Genomic DNA, 12898 nt, shown 5'->3' on the forward strand with positions numbered 1-12898 from the left:
AACCTGCTCCCAATGTCTTTATAGAGGTAATTGAAGTTTAATGATGTGTTAGAATTAGAGCAAAAATCCAGTATTAGTGATGTTCTATGAAAGGAAGAGATATTTTGTAAGGAATGGGATTAAGCAGCAAAAAGAACATGTGAGGTTATACATAACATGAAGATATCAACCTGCAAGGCACAAAGAGAGTCCACAAATCCACAAACCTACCAATGACTTGATTTTAGATTTCCACTCTCCAGAAACATGCAAAAAGTTTATTTCTATTGCCTTCACTCACCAATTTAATATATTATTATGGTAACTGTAGAAATTAATATGTTTTAAAAATCTGTTATTTACTGGGAAACCTAAATAATTCTCAGCTGAAAGCCTCTGTTCATTACCTATATTTTGAAGACAATAAAAGATATACCAAATAGATAGCAAATGAGGTTGTTAAAAGCTCCTTAATTACTGATCAAGGCCTAAATATAGAACAAGGACTAATAGACTTCTAATGCCGGATACTACTACTGTTACACAAACTCATTTGTCAAATGCCCTACTACAGACTGGAGTGATCTTTCTCACACAGGGTGCTGTCAGGAGCACAGAGAAGACAGGTTATGCTTTCTTCCTCAGGAAAAAAAGCCACAAAAAGGGCTGCAAAAAGACGTATGCCGGAGTTGGGGATTTAGCTCAGTGGTAGAGTGCTTGCCTAGGAAGCGCAAGGCCCTGGGTTCGGTCCCCAGCTCCGGAAAAAAAAAGAACCCCCCCCCCCAAAAAAAAGACATATGCCCTTTCCACAGCTCAGAGTGTATTTCCTAAGTTTTCTTTCTGTTATCAAGATTCTTTTTTGGATAATATTCTTTATTTTTAATTGAAAATAGATTTATATGCAATATATTTTGGACATGGTTTCCCTCCCCAATCCCCTACAAGATGCTCCCTACATACCCTCCTACCCAAATCCATACCCTTTCTTGATCTATCTCATTAGAAAATAAATAGGCAACTAAAACTTGTTAAAAGAATAAAATTAAGTAAAAAAAACCCTAAATACAGCAAGACTGCCAAAAAATACCCCCCAAATCAAAACAAAGCAGCCAAACAAAAAGTACATGTATACACAGACAAACATGAGAGGGGGGGAGGGGAGGGAGAGAGAAAAGGGGGACATTAATCACAAAACTGGAAACCATAGTACACAAGAAAAAACCTGTAAGGTTAAATTTTATATATATATATATATATGTGTGTGTGTGTGTGTGTGTGTGTGTGTGTGTGTGTGTGTGTGTGTGCGCACAAGTGTGTATGTCTGTTTTTGTGTGTATGTATGTGTTCATTCCTATAAGTACAGGTATATAGTCCTGTTTTCTGTAATCATGAGTTGATTGTTTATCGCACGGGACTATTCAGCTTCAGATGCATTCTAGTTTGTTTAATAATCTCTATGTTGATGGACATCTGGAATGTTTGAAGATTTAGATGGTAAGCCAAAAAGTAACACTATTTATATATAGTTTTTGAATACATATATGTACTCATTCATTAGACACAAACGCTCAGCAATATCATAGCTGGGTGATAAATGACCTGGATGCTTAGGTTTTTAAAAAAGGAGATGCCAAGCTTCTTCCAGTTGAGGTACTCATCAGTTTGTGGCACACTGCATTCCACATGTATGTTCCCACTGTATGTGAGCGATGCATAAGTAATGTGGTTTCCCTGCAACATCTCCAGCTTTTGCAGTTTGGCCTTTTTTGATGAATTTCCTTTGGTCAATTATGCGGACCTCATCTCCCTTGATTCCTTCCCATTTGGCCCAGAGCTTTCTGTGCCATTTCCTCAAGTGATCAGTGGCTTCTGATCAGAAACCTTTGCCAACTCAATAATTGCTTCTTGTTTCTCTCTATTGTGAGGTTTTCCTTTATATTTAATCTCATTATTGTGTGAATTAGACATGTATTTGGTGGGCTAATGTTGTGTAGGGTTCACTCCAGATCCTGAAACACTGGATTTCGTGTTTCTTGACATATGTAAAATGTTGACAAACATTATTTATCTGATCCAAGGAGCCGTCATCTTCTTCACTTTTATCAGCCACATATGATGGTTCTCTTGTTTGTAAGTTTATCTTTGACATTTTCAGTATTAGTTCTTTACATACATGTTTGTTTCTGATCGGACAACTAAGCACATTTCTTCATCCTTGCAGCTTAGTTTTTCATCCTCTTTCCTCTTCATCCTAGGCTCACCTACTGAGCTTTTAAGCTCAGTTTTTATATTTTTTGATTACTGATCTTTTAATTTCTTTCCTACTAGTGTTTCCTAGCTGAGCTTTTCTAATGCTTTGCTGAGAGTTCCAATTTTTTCATTTTTGCCAAGTATGTTTGTAACCTCTTCTGAAACTTCATTCACTTTTTTTAAACCATGGATGTTTTAAATCTTTGCTGGATTTTTCTGACATATTGTTTATTTTGTGCAAGAATCCACTTACTGCATTGTACTAAGTTAAATCTTCCTAGTTTTTGTTTGTTTTTTGTTTATTGGTATAATAGCAGATCCCTTATTGCACTACTAATTAAGTGGATATTTCTGGCAAGAGATAGAGGGTCACTGTTCCATTACTTTTAGAAGAAGACAGATCTGGACGTCCCATCTGACCTCTATTGACACTACATTGGGAGCTGCTGAGGTACAAGTATTAGATGCCAGAAGATTCTCCACTGGTGGCAGAAAGGAAGGAGAATGTGACATACTTGAAGAGGAGTTAATAGTCTCTGACAGACCCTCTTTGCACACAGTTATGTCCTTGGAAAATTTGCTACATTCTCATGAAACAGTGTTCAGTGTTTGGTCTATTTTGTAACTTAGCTTTTGCAGGCATAATTTCCATCGACATAAGACTCCCTAATATACTTGGCTTGGATAGAATCATTAGTAATCAATGTTTTGGGTCTTGGTAAGCCTGTTGTTTCCCCCGTTCTTTGTCTGGAGAGAGACTTTTGATGAGATTCTTGGTCAAAGGAACCTATATTCATTGGCATTTTCTGTGTGGTGGCTTCTTTGTTACTCTTCACAATGCAATGCTATTAGCAGATATACCTTTTCATTTCCGTCTTCCTGCACTTGCTTTGTATGTAATCTAAAAGATTTTTGCTATCTTAAGTACAAGTATAAGAAATGTATGTTTGCACCATTTTGTGGAAGTAGAAGTTCCTAGACTAACTTGCAAACAACTTAAATAGTTAATATATAATATACACATTTTTACTAAGGAAATATGGCAGGTAACCTCCTCCACTATACACGCAGATGTTCACTGGCCCACACACAGAAAATTTGGAAAGCAAGCAAATCTCCAGCTCCCTTAAGCAATTATCACTGGTAAAATTATGTTCCCAGAACACAGTGCTCACCATTGCCAGAAAGTAGAGCAGCAGAATCTCAGATGCATGAGAGAGAAACTCATGAGGCTGTCTCACCATAATCATGCCTGTCAACTGATGTCAACATCCCCGAATCTGTGATTTGTGAATTCAAGCTAAGCTGGGAAAAATGTCTTGACCAACTTTGTCACTGCGTGTATACCTATTAGAAAACACACTGAATGTTCTGTCTGGATCCTTTTCTCCAGTTGCTGGAGAATGACTCTTCAGACTGAAGCTCCTTCTTCACTCTAGGGACGTACCTGACAACTGACTTACTTGGGGACACAAAGTCCTGTTCTCTTACTGCAAGTTGTGAAAGGCCATGAGAGTTAGAGGTACCTGCAGGACATGAAGAAGCCTTAGTTGCGATCAAACTAAAGGTAAGTTTCTTTTCTGAGTTCAAGCTTCTGTAAGTTCCTCTCAGTAAACTTGATGATAACTCTATTCTTTGTATATGTTGTATGCATATTTTTAACATCTTTTCTAGGAAAAATGATGAGATATCATTATCTTTCTTATTAGAAATTTGCATTTCTCATTTTGGGTGTCATGAACTGAGTACAGAAATTGGATCAACATCCATGTGTGAACAGAAACTCGCATTCTGATACCTCTGTAACTCTTTTCTGATTATTTAACATTTTTGGATGTGTGCATATGGTGTTAATCAGTAAATCTTTGCTAGGTATGATGGTATAGACCCTAGAACTCAGAAAGCTATGAAAGGTGATAACATTCTATAAGAGTTTGAGGCCAGGCTCATTCTACCTAAAGTGTTGGAGTCCAATGTAGACTACAAAGTATGACCCTGAATAAATACAAACAACCAACAAACAAAAAAGTACAAGTATAAGAAATGTATGTTTGCACCATTTTGTGGAAGTAGAAGTTCCTAGACTAACTTGCAAACAACTTAAATAGTTAATATATAATATACACATTTTTACTAAGGAAATATGTCAGGTAACCTCACACACACACACACACACACACACACACACACACACACAATCATACTTCGCTACTAGAAAATAGTTTTTTGTAGAAGGAAAACTAATCCTTAAGTATTTTGAATTGACATCATATCTTCTCTGGCTCTTTAAGTTTTATTCAGTTATTTAATTGCCTAAGCCAAAACTTGAATGTTTCTATTTTAGTATTCTTTTGATCAAATAGTAAATTATATTTGCTCTAGCTTCAAAATTCATTGGGACCCTATCTATATTGATTGCCACTAATTTGCAATATTTTATACCATAGTCTAGGTCATCATTTCCCAAAGTGTTTTAACCAAGGACTGTGAGGACATACTCCAAATCTTTGAACCTGAAGAATAACTTTAAATGGATATCATCATACTATAAATTATTCAGTTGAGATGAAAGACTATTACTTCTTAATTTGACTTTATTTTTATGGTTGACATGGGTATTTTCTTGGAAGAAAATGTGTTAAAGTTTTTACTAAAGATTTCATTAAAAAGTGAATAATGACATTATTGTGTAGAATGGCTGTCAGTAAGTTCTCCCCAAATCGAATGCTATAAAACTACTGGCACTTCTATTCACTATTGGAAAAACTGTAAAGACTGAGGATCAAGAATCATAACTTTTAAAATAATGTAAATGTTTTCACTTCCTCATATTTAAACTTGTGAAGAGTTTTCATCTCTAACTGGTAGTCTGCAAACTATCAGAGATAAAGATTATAAGACTTTGCTAAGAAATCTAAAGAAACATCCTTTTGTGTGTGTGTGTGTGTGTGTGTGTGTGTGTGTGTGTTTATGATTGTTACTGTTCTATGAAAAAGGAAGAAAACCTAACTCAATAACTGGAGGATTTCATTACATCTAATTCCAAAATATTTCTTATCTAGCATTCCAGGCTCACTTGTAGTCTAAACCAGGGTTGGTCAAGATGCCTAGTAGCAATTCCTAACTTAAAGACATGACACTGAGAAGTGTAAGCAAATAGACATGGGTAAACACACAATAGCAACAGCTAAAGAAAAAAATCAGGTAAAGTATCTATACTCTATGACAAAGAAAGAAAGAAAGAAAGAAAGAAAGATCAACATAAGAATTGGAGTTACTGTGTCTAAGAAATGTGATAGGCTTTTGTAACAAAAAGGCCATTTCCTGTGGCATGTTGAATTTAATTATACACTGTACTAAGTCTATGCAGTACTGCTTTTCTATCTTTTTTCATAACTTATCAACAATGGAGGCTACTGATCTTGCTTTCTGACTGGTGGGGACACAACAGGGTAGGAGATCAATCTGTAGTTAATGCATAAGTGACTCTAGGTACAGCTCTGATGTATAAAAGGACATTTTTGTGCCTAAACTCTAGCCACAAGGATCCTGACAGGAACAATTAAGAAATATGCCTATTGGTACTGCCGGGGTGTGTGGTAGAGATGATATTGGTGGCTTGGTATAGGAAAGCCAGCTCTGAAGACACGAGAGCAGGAAGGCTGGCCTGACCTCTAGCTAAGACGGTGCTGGAAACCTGGTCCTGGTGGTGTGGGCATGGGAAATCTGGCAAAGATGACATGAGCAATGGCGAGCCAGTTCCATCCATCATAATTTACTATAAGAGCAAGAGCTGGTCCTCCCCCCCTTCTCTTGGGCAAAGTGGGAGATCTGGCCCTTGTAGCTGGTAGTCCGACACCACCCAGGTCCAGATCTAGCCCTTCGAGTCGGTCTACCCAGCATCTACACCATCTATGAACTGCTAGAGCTCATATTACAGAGCCAGAGTTTCAGTATCTCCATGACACTGGTAAACAGCAGTATATTTGAGAGGAGTCCACATGAAGATACAGTATTGATAGTGTAGCAGAAACTAGAGGTTTTGAGTCAGACCAATGGCTCATCGCAATGAACAATTCACAAGTAAAACTATTTGTGGAAAAGGGTTGCTTGTGACATACCTTCACATACTATAGCTTCCATAGCAAGGTGCTTTTGTTTTGTTGTTTTTTTGTTATTATTTGGTAGAAAGATTGGAAGGGGAGAGATGGGAAGGGGAGTAGTTTCGGTAGATTATGTAAAACTCACAAAGACTGAATAAAAACTAAAAAAAAAATAAAGAAAGAAAGAAAGAAAGAAAAAAGAAATATGGCTCTCATGCCTTAGCAAGTAGCTTTTGGCCAATGACACACAAAATGTAGTTAGGTGGTCAGTTCTGCAGAGAGAAGGGATCACTTCTTACTATAGAGCCTGTATCCCCACTTCAGAGATTAGAAGAATAAATGCTGGTCCAAAGTCTAAAATGAATCACAAAATGAAAGGACCCCTCACTAAGATCAATGACCCTCTATATCTAAGACGTACTAATATATTCATAGCATTATTTCTTTGATCCTACTCAGATGAATGAACAGTTTTGTATCTGCTGCCCTAGTTTTAAGTATTACATTTCTGAATTATCATACATTCTCATATTCTTTCCCCATAACCATGTTATATGGTTCAATTACTTGTGAGCACGGTTTTAAATAAATATGCATGTTAATATGTATATACATGTACATACATATACACATGTATGGTTTACACTACACACATATTTATATATTATAGTGATGTATATAGAAGTAAAATTAGAAGAATACTTTCTGGTTCTTTAGATAGAGATTTTGAGATTGTGATGGGTAGTAAGAAAATTTGATGTCCGAGAAAAAAAATATCTCCATTCATCAATCTTTTCTTTCTTTCTTTTTCACTAACTTTTTATTCACATTACATGCGAATTATAGTCCCCTTACCTCTTCTCCACCTTGTCTCACCCTTACAAACAACCTTTCCCTTATCAGAGAAGGAGAAATCCTCCATGGGTACCAATCCACTCTCGCACATCAAGTAGCAGTAGGACTAAGTGCATTCTCTCCCACTGAAGCTAAACGAGACAGCCCAGCTAAAGTAAGGGGATCCTAAGATAGTCAACAGAGTCAGAGACATTGCCTGACTCAATTGTTAAGTAACCTACATGAAGACTAAGCTGCACATCTGCTACAAATATGGAGGTTGCCTAGGTCCAACTCTTTGGTTGGTGGTTTAATCTCTGTGATCCCCATGGGCCCAGTTAGTTGACTTTGTAGGTATTCTTGTAGCATCTTTGATCCCTTTGCCTCCCTCAATTCTTCCCCATACTCTTCCACAAGGCTCTTCAAGTTCTACTTATGTTTGGCTCTCACACATCTCAAACATCTCATCTCTTTCCATCAGTTGCTGGATGAAGCCTCACAGAAGACAGTTATGCTAGGCCACCGTGTGCAAGCATAGCAGAGTAACATAATAGTGTCAGAGCTTGGCTTTCTCACATGGGCCCTGGGTCTCAAGTTGGGCAGTCATTGGTCAGCCATTTTCTCAGTCTCTGCTCCATCTTTATTCCTACACATCTGTAGGCAGGACAAATTTTGGGTTGATCATTTTTGGGGGTATTTGGTGTCTTCCCTCCACTGGAAGACCCCTCCATTGCTGGTGGGACTGCAAACTTGTACTCCCATTTTGGAAATCAATTTAGTGGTTTCTCAGAATGTTGAAAATAGTTCTACTCAAAGACCCAGCTATATTGTTCCTAGCCATATATGCAAAAGATGCCCCACTGTAGCACACTTGCTCAATTATGTTCATAAAACCTGTATTCATAAAAACTAGAAATTAGAAACAACCTAGATGTCCCTCAACCAAAGAGAAGATTAAAAAAAATGTAGTACATTCACACAAATACTGCTCGGCTATTAAAAAATAAAAACATCTTGAAATCTGTAGACTAATGAACAAAACAAGAAAACAGTATCCAAAGTGAGATAATCTAGACACAGAAAGATGTCCATGGTATGTACTCACTTATAAGTGGGCTTTAACCATAAAGTACAGGATAGCAATGTTACAATCTACAGACCCAAAGAAACTAAATAACAAGGAGAGTCCAAGGCAGGATGCGTGAATCTCACTCAGAAGGAGAAATAAAACAGACATTAGAGGTGGATGGAGGAAGTGGAACTGGGGTGAGGATCAACTCTGGGGATCATGGTCCGGAAAGAGGGATGGGAAAGAAAGCACGTTGGTGGGGGGGTACATCTCTGGGATAAGCTGGAGACCTTGGACAGGGGAGACTCCCAGGAATCTATGAGGGTAACCCTAACTGAGACTCTTACCTAGTAGCTGGGCATATGGAGACTGAAGTGGCCACCACCTGTAGCCGGATGGGACATCCTTCTCTTTCTCTGTTGTGGAAAACTTTCCTGTTCTGCAGAAACCTGTAGAATTTAGGTTCATGCGTCTCTTAAGTCTTACAAGTTAATCCATTAACTTATTTTCTAGGAGCTAATAGCTATTACTCTTTCTTTTTCTTCCACTGTTTCCATCAATTTTTCATACTTATAAACAACAGACACTTTCACATATACAAGTGCACATACAGTCACATATATACATACATGCACATATTGTTATATGCTTCTCTTCACAAACAATATTCCATATATACCATGGAAAATTGCTTTGTAATATAATAGTTGGTTACTTGTTGAACTTTCCAAAATCAAAGTAGCATACACATGGATTGAGCGATCTGTAGGCCTTTTTGGTAGTCTTACAGTCTTGCAAGTACTGTTTTTATAATTACCTCACTTTGACTTGAGATTTGGCTTTTCAAACCTCCAGTTTGTCTTTCATAGTTTTTTGTCTATTGTTCCTACATCTTTTCAAACTGAAGATTTTTACCACTGCTTTCCTTATATCCAGTGCCTACACAAAATGGTATATTTCTGATCTTTGAACATTTCTGATCTTCTTCTATCTGAAATACTTCATTCTTTCCGCCTTTGGAGGAAGGAAGCTGAAGCTAGTTTTAAGCTCTCAATCTTCCTGCTCCAGCCCCTCAGGTATTTGGACTATAAACGTGGACCATCTCTCTAAGGCTAAGCAGTTCTTTTTCTTTTTTCACATATCTTTATTTGTGTATATAATTTTTGGTACATACTAATGTATACATAAAAATTTAAATATTTCTGTCGGGAAGGATTGGATATAGGCGTATATGTCCTGTATATGGATACTCAGATGTACCAGGAGGAGAAATTATAAGCAATTCTTAGTTGGCCAAGTTGGGTGCAGGATTCACATTCTAACCCTTAAAGGGACCATTTCTCCAGGCTCCTAACTAACCAGTTATTTAGAGATCACTATACATATCACATTCACCCTAAATATTAATGTCACAGATGACTGTTTATGTTCACCTTCTTACTTGAACTCTGCTTAAATATTTACTTACCCTCCTACATTGAGAGTTTTTGAGATAAAAACTATTCCACTGTTTATTGATCACAGGAAAGAATAAATAACCAATGAAACGTGTTTGTCAAACAATTGCTTTGAAGTAAAACTGAACCTTGTAAGCATGTTCCTAGAATGGACAGTCATTTTCTTGCTTAGTGATGCTAGAGGAGGAATTCGGTCTTCTATGTTATATCTTCAGGGGCTGTATGCAAAAAGTTGTCAGTATTTGTTACATGAATGGATTATAGCTAATGTCTTGTCCTGCTTCTTTTTAGCCAGGGACCATCTAGAGAAGAGGGTAGTAGCATTCCGGAGTCTACATCAGCAATCATCTCCTATCCTCCACCATACTCTAGGCTGGTCAGTTCTAACAAATATCAACTTGTTTACCATTTCTCTTCTCATCCTCTGTTGCTCAAAAGTAGCAAGGTGACCAACTAGAATTGGTGTTACAATCTTTCCTTATGAGGCTTAAGCAAAATTAAGTCAGGTTAACATAAGAACAAGAATTTGTGGACAAAATTATCTACATCTTCTGTTTTATTTCTACATCTTATTTGTAAGTACACGATTTCAGGGTAGCTCTTTTTCCTTTTAGATAAGTTTCCGTTCTGAACGTTAAGAATACAACAGCTTGCAGTATAATTAGAGAAAATGTAGGTCCTCTGCAATAAAATTACCAATAAAAATGATAATTTTGGGAAACAATTAACTTCAATGAAACAGTGGGTTCGGCACACCCCTTGCCAGCCCAGGATGATGGCTTGTTACGTTTCTGCTTGCTCTGGTATTAATCTATAGAGCTACAGAAAGAGAGCAGCTGTTGTAGTTTTGGAGAAAAATCAAACTCAGTGCTAATTTTCAATGACAGAAAAATATGATCATGGTAATTGTGGCATAATTACAATGCCTTGAATCTAATTTTAGCATCATAGTAAAATAAAGAATGGAAAACCAATATAAAGTATGACAAGAAATACATTGGTCTTTTACTTTCTAAAGATAATAGGACCGCAACAAAAAGAAGTGTTACTTATGGGGGAAATCATTATCTACGAGTTACACTGCAATGCTCTCCAAATAAAATATGCAGGAACTGCTTCAGGAACTGCTCCAAAACAAACCAAAAATATTTAGATAGTATACTACTTTTACTGAATAGATGGGCTAGTGGTAAAACAGTTAGCTATGCGATCTTAAGAACAGGAGTTCCCAAGTAAAAGCTAGGCATGGCAATATATGTCTGCAACCATGTACTTGGGACTGGGGAATTTGAGACCGGAAGGTCCTAGGGACTCCCTGGCTTAGTGAGAGACACTGTAAAACTAAAATGGAAAAATGATATAGGTAGACATATAAGCCTTAGGTCTTCAAATGTGCATGCACAGGCAAGGTCATCAACATCAGTGTCTGTACAGTCATACACATATACAGAATACATATACATATCACACACATATACAGAATACATATACATAAAGACAGGAAGAATGCCTACCGCCATTGGTAGGCCACAATTGTGAGTCCAGTTGTATCCAAAAGATCTTTTCTTCTATATTTCAGTGGGTTTGTTCTACGTGCTGATGTTCACATGAATATCAATCTAAAAATGAATTTATGAAACAAAGAAAAAGGGCTGTACCTTTTGTGTCAAGAATTAAGTACCCTGTTCCTCAAAACTGAACAACATTTCAGCAAAACAGAAAAATCGAATATCAAGAACTAAAGAGAACACACATTTAAAACCTTGTATCAACTATAGAACAACCTTGACTTTCTCTTGTCATTTGCAAAAACTACAATAATAGTTCTTACACAAAATGTAATCATGATTATTATACTAGTAGTTTGGTATTTTGGAATGGAAGATTTTTCTTAATGAAATCTTCATCCCCCATTAAGTGAAGATTTTCATAAATTTGTTTTTATAATGAATCATTTTATCATATCACTGGATCTGCTTCATAAAAATAAGGATAGAATTTAAGATAGTAGTATAAATCACTTGTTTTGATTATTTATTTACTTATTTGTTTGGTCTTTGGAGATAGCTGGTTGCTGACCCACATGCCAACAAGGACTCAAGGCTGTATAACCAGACCTACCACTTTCTAGTCATTTTCTCATCCACATGTAATACGTACATGAAAATCAGTAAAGTTATATCTATAAATGCTGTATTTAGCACAGGAAGTCATGTTTCTACTTATTACTCTGAACAAAAAGTTTACACAAGTTCTGGAATATGACAGTTCTTCAAGCTTCAAGACAAGTATGCAAAGGTGAAAAGAAGAAAGGTTGTAGAGAGTTATCAATTTTCTCCTCTGTATCTTCAGCCCAGTAGGTCTCATGTTCAACTCCCTTTATCAGAAGTGGAAGCATATTCTTGGGTTAGAATTTTTCTTCTTAGCTTGAAGGGGCTCGAGACCCCATATGAGCAACAATGCCAACCAACCAGAGCTTCCAGGGACTAAGCCACTACCCAAAGACTATACATGGACTAACTCTGGGCTCCAACCTCATAGGTAGCAATGAATACCCTAGTAAGAGAACCAGTCCTTGGTCCTCCCAAGACTGAACCCCCAGTGAACGTGATTGTTGGGGGGAGGGGTTAGGGGGATGTTGGCCTGGAAACCGGGAAAGGGAATAACAATCGAAATATAAATAAGAAATACTCAAGTTAATAAAGAAAAAAATAAATTAATAAAAAAAGAATTTTTCTTCTTTACAGAATCACCAGAACACAGATATAAATCTAAACATTCACAGATGCTTGTAGAAAGTAATCACATTTTTGAAATAAATTAAATAATGTCACTAAATCTTGGTAGTATTTGCAATTTAGGGCTTTTTTTTACCCTGCTTTTATGTTCAGCATGCAATTTTATTTGAACAGACTTCTTTCTTCCTTTCTTCTCCTTCACCCACCCAAGTAGTTAGCCTCCTGGATTTTTCTGCCTTTTCACATAGCACAAGCAGGCCATCTACAACAGAATAAGGGCATGAGATGGGATGTGTCTTTTAATCTTATGTTTTTTATAATTTGCACCCCCTATTTAACTTTAATCTGAAGTTTCTATCCTCAAACATAAGTAACAGCAACATCAGAAGTTAAAAAGAGGCAAAGAACAGACATTGTTTTGAGACAAAAGTGATTCTTGATTCTTAAATATATTCCAACATACACAAA

The 12898-nt window shown here is 36.8% G+C and overlaps 1 long non-coding RNA gene across 1 annotated transcript in view; it reads right to left on the bottom strand.

The window, feature by feature from the left end:
- LOC120093675 (uncharacterized) overlaps positions 1 to 12898 on the bottom strand; it is a 101734-nt gene that overhangs the window by 41810 nt on the left and 47026 nt on the right. The window contains exons 2-4 of the long non-coding RNA XR_005487213.2: positions 12567 to 12692; positions 11207 to 11311; positions 8583 to 8684 (exon numbers count right to left, since the gene is read on the bottom strand). This is a non-coding gene — a long non-coding RNA (uncharacterized LOC120093675). The remainder of the gene's footprint in view (positions 1 to 8582; positions 8685 to 11206; positions 11312 to 12566; positions 12693 to 12898) is intronic.

The sequence above is a fragment of the Rattus norvegicus genome, chromosome 7 (genome assembly GCF_036323735.1).
Source record: "Rattus norvegicus strain BN/NHsdMcwi chromosome 7, GRCr8, whole genome shotgun sequence".
In the NCBI taxonomy this organism is placed as follows: domain Eukaryota; kingdom Metazoa; phylum Chordata; class Mammalia; order Rodentia; family Muridae; genus Rattus; species Rattus norvegicus.